A 6,739-nucleotide genomic window follows, 5' to 3' on the forward strand; every position below is an offset into this window, starting at 1 on the left:
CAAGAGGATGCCTTGTTCATAACTATGGACTCTACACAAGTCCCTTGATGTACCTATATCCGTGACAAATTCCTCGAGATGATCTTCTTCGTCTTCTTCCTTCTTCTTGGGTAACGGCTTATGAACAACATATCTCCAGTTCTCATCAACAAACCCCTGCATAACCCATTCAATCCACTAATCCTCAATATATTTGGCACTCCAACGGAGAAGTAGAAATTAGGTTTCCTCCTCCGAGACCTCAAACTATTTCTCCCACTTTTCCAACCTCTTTCGAATGATCCAAGAAAAGATTCCCATACGATCTTTTGATTCTCAAGGTGGCCCTATTTACTATTTTCAAGATCTAGTTACAGGTCATAAATATTTTGATTTATGTGACTGTGACTCTTGCCTCCAAGACTCAGATATCATTCTTCAAGACGTAAGTCTTCCCAACAGATATTACGAGCCCATTATGAGTCAGGAGATTCCACTGTTGGCCCTCTTAGTGATGAATCCAAATACCCTTTCTTTGTCAAGTATGGTGATGATAAGGTCACTCCTCAATCTTCACCTTCTCCTTGCAAACCTTCCCCAAAGCCAGATCTTCCATGTCCTACTCTTCCTCCATGTTGTATGTATACACCAGGCTCTTCATCTTCTTCACCTCTTAAACAATTCCCTGGTCTTGGTGACCTAGGCCCTGATACTCATGGTGTTCAGCATGTTTGGAAAATTAAGCCTCCAATTCGTCCCACTGGACAACCCTCAGAAATATCCCCAGCAGAAGCAGCTTTGAACTGGCAAGCAGAGAATGCTGTCGTCGAAAATCAATACCTTGAGCGCATTCTTGCTCAGACTCAACAAACTCAAGGCACATTGACTCATCATGATCATCTTCTCCACTCTTTACGATGAGAAATTGACCAAGTTCATACGGAACTGGTTGGAATTGCTTCAAGTGTGGCAGATACCACTACTGCCTTTGCCCTTATTGGACAAAAAGAAAAGCATCTCAGATATCTTGAAGCTCAACTCCATAGTCTTCAAAGGACACATCCTCCCTCTTCTGCAACAAGTCGACAACAACCCCTTCTTGTCACAGTGCCAAGTTTCATTCCACATAATCCCCTTGCTATGTATGCTCCTCTGGCTCCTCTGGCTCCTCCAGTTGTCTCGTCACCAAGAACATTTCCAATTGAAGAACTTAAACAACTTCAAAGACAACAACGTTCTTTCTCAAAAAGAACTAGAGCTACTAGAGGACGTACTCATGGTAGACTTCCTCCGGCTTGGACTTCTACTGCTGCTTTGATGGATCTTATTGATGCTTTTGATGAAGATCCAGATGCCCTCCAAGACACTCCACCTCCTTTCAGCCCATATCCCATGATGGTTTCTTACCAAGCTCTTCCACCTCCGGTACCGATAAACCCACATAATCCACCTCAGCCATCTACACCACATAATCCACCTCAGCCATTTGCTCTTTCTAATACCACTTCTACACCAAATACCCAATCCATCCATACCATCATCACCCCCTCAGACAATGTTTTCTGAATTCCTTACAAACCTAACCCTATCAAAACCTCTTCCTTCTTTTATGAATGAAGGTCCTAACCCACCTACTCATGTTTCAGAGATGGATGATGACCCTGAAATTCACAATCCTCCTGATACCCAACACATGCCTCCTGCTCCATCCCCACCTTTTACCTCGTATCAAAACCAAGATCCAAAACAATTTTTTTACATTAGATGATATTCCTGTCTCCAAATGGGCATCAAGAATTGCGGACTTTCACTCTTGGATAAATGCAGAATTACTCCAAAAAAGAGCTACCACCGGAATTGTCTTATCCAAATTTGTTGCAAGACTTCAAGGAAAACTCAGAGAATGGTATTTAATTCTTGGTGCTTACCGACAACTTCAAATTGTCCAACTTACAGAAAACCAATTTATTACCACTCTCTATCAAGAATTCTTGGGTCCAGTCTCAAAGGCTCATGATGAATTTCTTCAAATGAAGTGCTGCTCACTTAACAGATCAGATCTTGATAAACATTTCTCCCGAATGACAGATCGGTTTTACAAGATTGGTGGTCTTGATGATGAAAACCTTAAGCCTTCCCCTTATCTACAAATGTATCTTTTTGACATCTCTGTTCGGCCTACACCATTGCCTTAAGCCTTTCCCTCACCACTATCCGCTGGTTTACCTCCCGTTGGATGTTTCCTATCCAAGGTCGTCCACATCTCAACCTTACAATCCTCAACTTCCTTAACCTCTTTGCTCCCATAGAACATTGGTTTAACCTCTTCTCTTCCTATCTTCCTAATGCCACTGAAGAATACCCCAATCAAAACTACATTATCATCCTTTTTCATCGACCTCCCCTCATTCACCAGACCCTTGAAAACCTACAACCCTGCCATTACATCCATTACAATCCAAATTTCCAAGTGCTTGAAGTCAAACCATATGACCTCTTCACAACCCGAGTCCAGCATAGAAGTGAATGGAGATCCTTTTTACACACTGTGTACTGCAAATGATGTCCCTCCAAGTCAAGTTCCAACCCCTCTCCTCCTTAGAATGGATACGGCATGGGACCTTCATCAAACAAGCAAACTTCCTGATCCTCGCATCGAACAGCTACTTGAAGCCTATAATGATTGGCTCAATGACACTGCCAATACCTACCCGGACAACAGTTCTGATAGTTCGGATGCCTCTCTTATTTCCCTGTGAAAACTGTATTGTATTGTCTTGTTTTGTATTGTAGCTATTGTCTTGTATTGAAGCCAAAAGTGTCAGTCTACATGAAGTGTCTATTGTCTTGTATTGTAGCCAAAAGTGTCGGTCTACATGATAAAGATAAGATAAGTGATCTATCACTCTATTATCTTCTTGTTCTTTATGAAGTTGATAGCATATATATCCATAGACACGTGTCAGGGTTTGCATATTTGTATTGAGCTATAAATAGCCTTATGGTTGAATGAAAAAAAAACAAAAGGTGTGGTGTGTTTGCCTAACACTGTGAGTTAAAAAATGGTATAGCCAGATCCAAGCAAATATTTTGACATCTTTATGGATTTGAAGAAAACAGCTTGCTTACAAAGACATACAGTTAGCAAATACCACGGGTAAGCGAGTGTATTGAGGAAGGAATTGATTCTGATGTAACAAACTCACTGACGAAGAGGTTTGGTGATATTTTCAGAACCATATATATACTTTTTCTACTTAGTAGATATTTCAATTCTGAGGCCCTAATACCAGAGATTAGAGCAGAAGCACACTTCAAGAAGGGGAATGATGATGATTCAGGAACGACTTCTCAAGAATCAAGTCTCTACCTTAACTCAGTCGCAGGGCAGCACAGGTTCATCTGCCAGACCTGTGTATTGTTGAAATCTCATAACACTCGCTTATCCCATAAAGCTACAGTCGATGTTCCGACTTGTTCGTACCTACGCAGAATGTGCAGTGAGTATAATGGCTGTCCAGCAAGAAAGCCAAAACCAGAAGACCTGCATTCCAGAAAGCACAAACTACTGCGTATAGACCTTCACAATTATAAATTCTGAAAGCTTGATGTTTTGCACTCATGTCGTGTCATGCCTATGACTAAAGGCATGTAAAATTCTAATACAGCTGAAAATTTGAGCACCTCTCACTGGTCCTACTAGATTATACTCTTAAATTGCAGCAATCAATGGTCTATTGTCAATTATCTAATGATTATTTTCCGGATCATGGCATGAACGATTGAACTCTCCTCCCTTATGGCCTACATGCAGTGGGCAACATAAGTAAAAGTAATTAATAGTAGTATTTTAACACTTAAAAAGAAACAAAGCACACTCCCAAACCCCCCGCCCCCAAAAAAAATAATAAAAATGAAAATCCTTATATGGTCAAGAAGCTTTCGTCCATCCCAACCTATGCTTCGATCTTGAACTTCATATTATAATATCATGCTTGTGAAATCTCTCTGAGACCCAGCATGTAAGAAGAAATGCATTATTTACTAAGACAATAGCAAGGAGTGAAAAAATTTTCTTGCATAAATTGGATTAAAAATATGAACAAACGGTTTGCAGTAACTGATATGCAAGCTTAAATTATATGATTATAATATGGGAAAGGGATACCAGGTTGGCAACTCAAGAACTCAGAAAACTTGGATGGCCTCTACTTATGTCAGCATTTTGATTGTTGGTCTTGAAGACAAAGGATTGAAGTCGGAATCTTGCCTCAGCTGCAGCTGCTAGAGATTCCTCATCCTGGTTTTCTTTTGCAGCATGGACAGCTGCAATGTAAGCCTCCCTTGCTTCTTCCATTTTCTGCATCTCCATATCATCCATTTGATCCTGTCCAGACCAAGGAATTTCATTCAGAAACCAACCAGCAACCACAAAACAGAAATTGCACTGACTCAGGACAGTTCTCATGCATATCTTTGAACTCGACTGCACAGTCACTCATGATTTCAGCTCTATTAGTCGTGGAAAATGAATAATTTTTTTTTCTTCTGTACAAGTTTCGACAGCCAAGTAACTTGGAGGTTTCATCTCCCCCCCCCCCTTCCAAAAAACAAAAGGTGTTTCATTAGAGAACCATGCAATGAAAATGTGTGGTAGAGTTTATGTTAATGGTGTGTAGGGGTGTTCTGTCCTCAAAAAAGAAATTAATAGGGAAAAAAATTTGATTCTGTGACGGTATTAGAACCTGAAACCAGTACCTGCACATGAAGAGAAGAGGGAGAAGAGGAAAGAAAGTAGGAGAAAAAAGAAAGAGAGGAGAGTAGAGTAAACACCCATCGATATGAGAGAATAGAATACCTCTCTAATAGTAGGTGGGGGAACCTTGTATAACATTAAAATATAATGTAATTGCATGAAAGGATATACTTATGTGTAAATTACACATAAGGACACAATAACATAAGGATACTGACATAAAAACCCCTGTGACACTAGAAATGTCTTACACTCCCTCTCAAGTTTAGCATAGATATCACCCATGCCATAGGTTGGAACACCCTTGGAGAAACACTTTCAAAACATGGCCTTGATAAACAAGTCTCCAAGTTGATCACCAGAGCTCACAAAAGTAGTAGAAATCAATTTCTTCATCACTGCATCCCGCACAAAATGACAAATCCACCTCAATATGTTTGGTTCTCTCATGGAAGACTAGATCACTAGCAATACAAATGGTTGCATGATTATCACATAACATTTCCACAGGTTCACTGACCGAAAGACCAAGCTCTTGAACAAAGGATTTTAGCTACATTTATTTAGCTGCCGTATGAACCTTAGCTATATACTCATCCTCAGCACAGATCGAACAGTAGTCTTTTTTTTCTTCTTTTTTTCCCTCCTCCATGTAATAAGATTACCTTGAATAAACATACAATAACATGTGACAGATCTCCAATCACTATCAACACTATCAAAATAACCAATGATATTAGGGCAGCCTATTTGATTTTGTTTCTCCTGTTTCTGTGTCTAGAAACAGCAAAAACAGTTTTTTGAATTGCAAAAAGGTATTTGATTTTTCTGTTTCCCGAAACGTTTTCAACAGTGTAGTTGAGTTCAAGACATGAGTGAAGGCACGACGTTGTAGGAATGCAACTCACGAGCGAATGCATGATGTTGGAGTTGCAGGTATGCTTCATGGAGATGAGCTTCAGAAGGATGAAGGCAATCCGAAACTATGAGCTTCGCACAACCAGATTGGAATCGCCGCATTTGGATAGCGAGAAGTTTCAACAATGGGTTAGGGTTGGGGTTGAGGTTTGGGTAGGTCAAGTGAAGTATCGGGTTTTTCACAATTTTTTTTGTTCCCACTTGTTTCTAGAAACAAAAAAGCAACTCTAACTTGTTTCTCCATTTTTGTTTCTAGACACAAAAATAAACATAAATTTCAATTTCTGTCTCAAAAAACAAGTGAAACGAAACAGAAAAATCAAACGTTTTTGGGGTGTTTTTCTGTTTCTGAGCATAGAAAAACCGTTTCTAAAAACAAAATCAAACGGGCCCTTAGTGTAACCATGACGATGATAAATAAGTCATTTTCCTAGAGAAATCTTAAGATACCTCACGATACGACATGCTGCCTCCCAAAAAGCCTGCTTAAGCTTCTCCATAAACTGACTAGTCACGCCAAAAAAAAAAAGATGTCAATTCTGCTAATAGTAAGATAAATGAGTTTGCAAACTATCCTCCTATTCTGATGTTTGCCTATAAACTCCTTGTCATAGAAGCTCCAACTATAAATAAGGATCCATAGGAGTATCTACAGGCTTGCAACCTAACATCACAGTCTCACTAAGACAAACTAAGACCTTCCCTACTGGGAATCACCTTAATACAAGAACATATCTAAGAAAACACAAATATTTCATCTACAAGTTTTGCTGTAATAAGATTTAATTGTTCAATCCCAAATAAGCCATTACGATAAAAGAGAATATCATTAACATATACAACCGGCACAACCACTTTTGAGTCTTGATTACAAACAAACATCGAATGGCCTAAGCAACATACCCAAGAGGTTTCTCTATAAAGACCTCATGCAAGTCGCCATACAAAAATACATTCTTGATGTCTAGCCATAGTATTTAAGGTGCTGCTAAGGCGTAGCGCTGATGTGATCTAGAGATGGTAAGGCAGTGCTCCGCCTTACGTGAAGTGGCACCTTATGGGTTTTTTTTTTTTTTTTTGATAAAT

General features: G+C 39.5%; 1 long non-coding RNA gene across 1 annotated transcript; it reads right to left on the reverse strand.

The window, feature by feature from the left end:
- Positions 1 to 4,039: 4,039 nt before the first annotated feature.
- On the reverse strand, positions 4,040 to 6,546 carry LOC122063971. Its single transcript, XR_006135531.1, has 2 exons — positions 6,104 to 6,546; positions 4,040 to 5,400 (listed from the first exon to the last, which is right to left on the reverse strand). It is a non-coding gene; the product is annotated as an uncharacterized LOC122063971 (long non-coding RNA).
- Positions 6,547 to 6,739: the final 193 nt, after the last annotated feature.

The sequence above is a fragment of the Macadamia integrifolia genome, unplaced genomic scaffold (genome assembly GCF_013358625.1).
Source record: "Macadamia integrifolia cultivar HAES 741 unplaced genomic scaffold, SCU_Mint_v3 scaffold1505, whole genome shotgun sequence".
Lineage (NCBI taxonomy): Eukaryota > Viridiplantae > Streptophyta > Magnoliopsida > Proteales > Proteaceae > Macadamia > Macadamia integrifolia.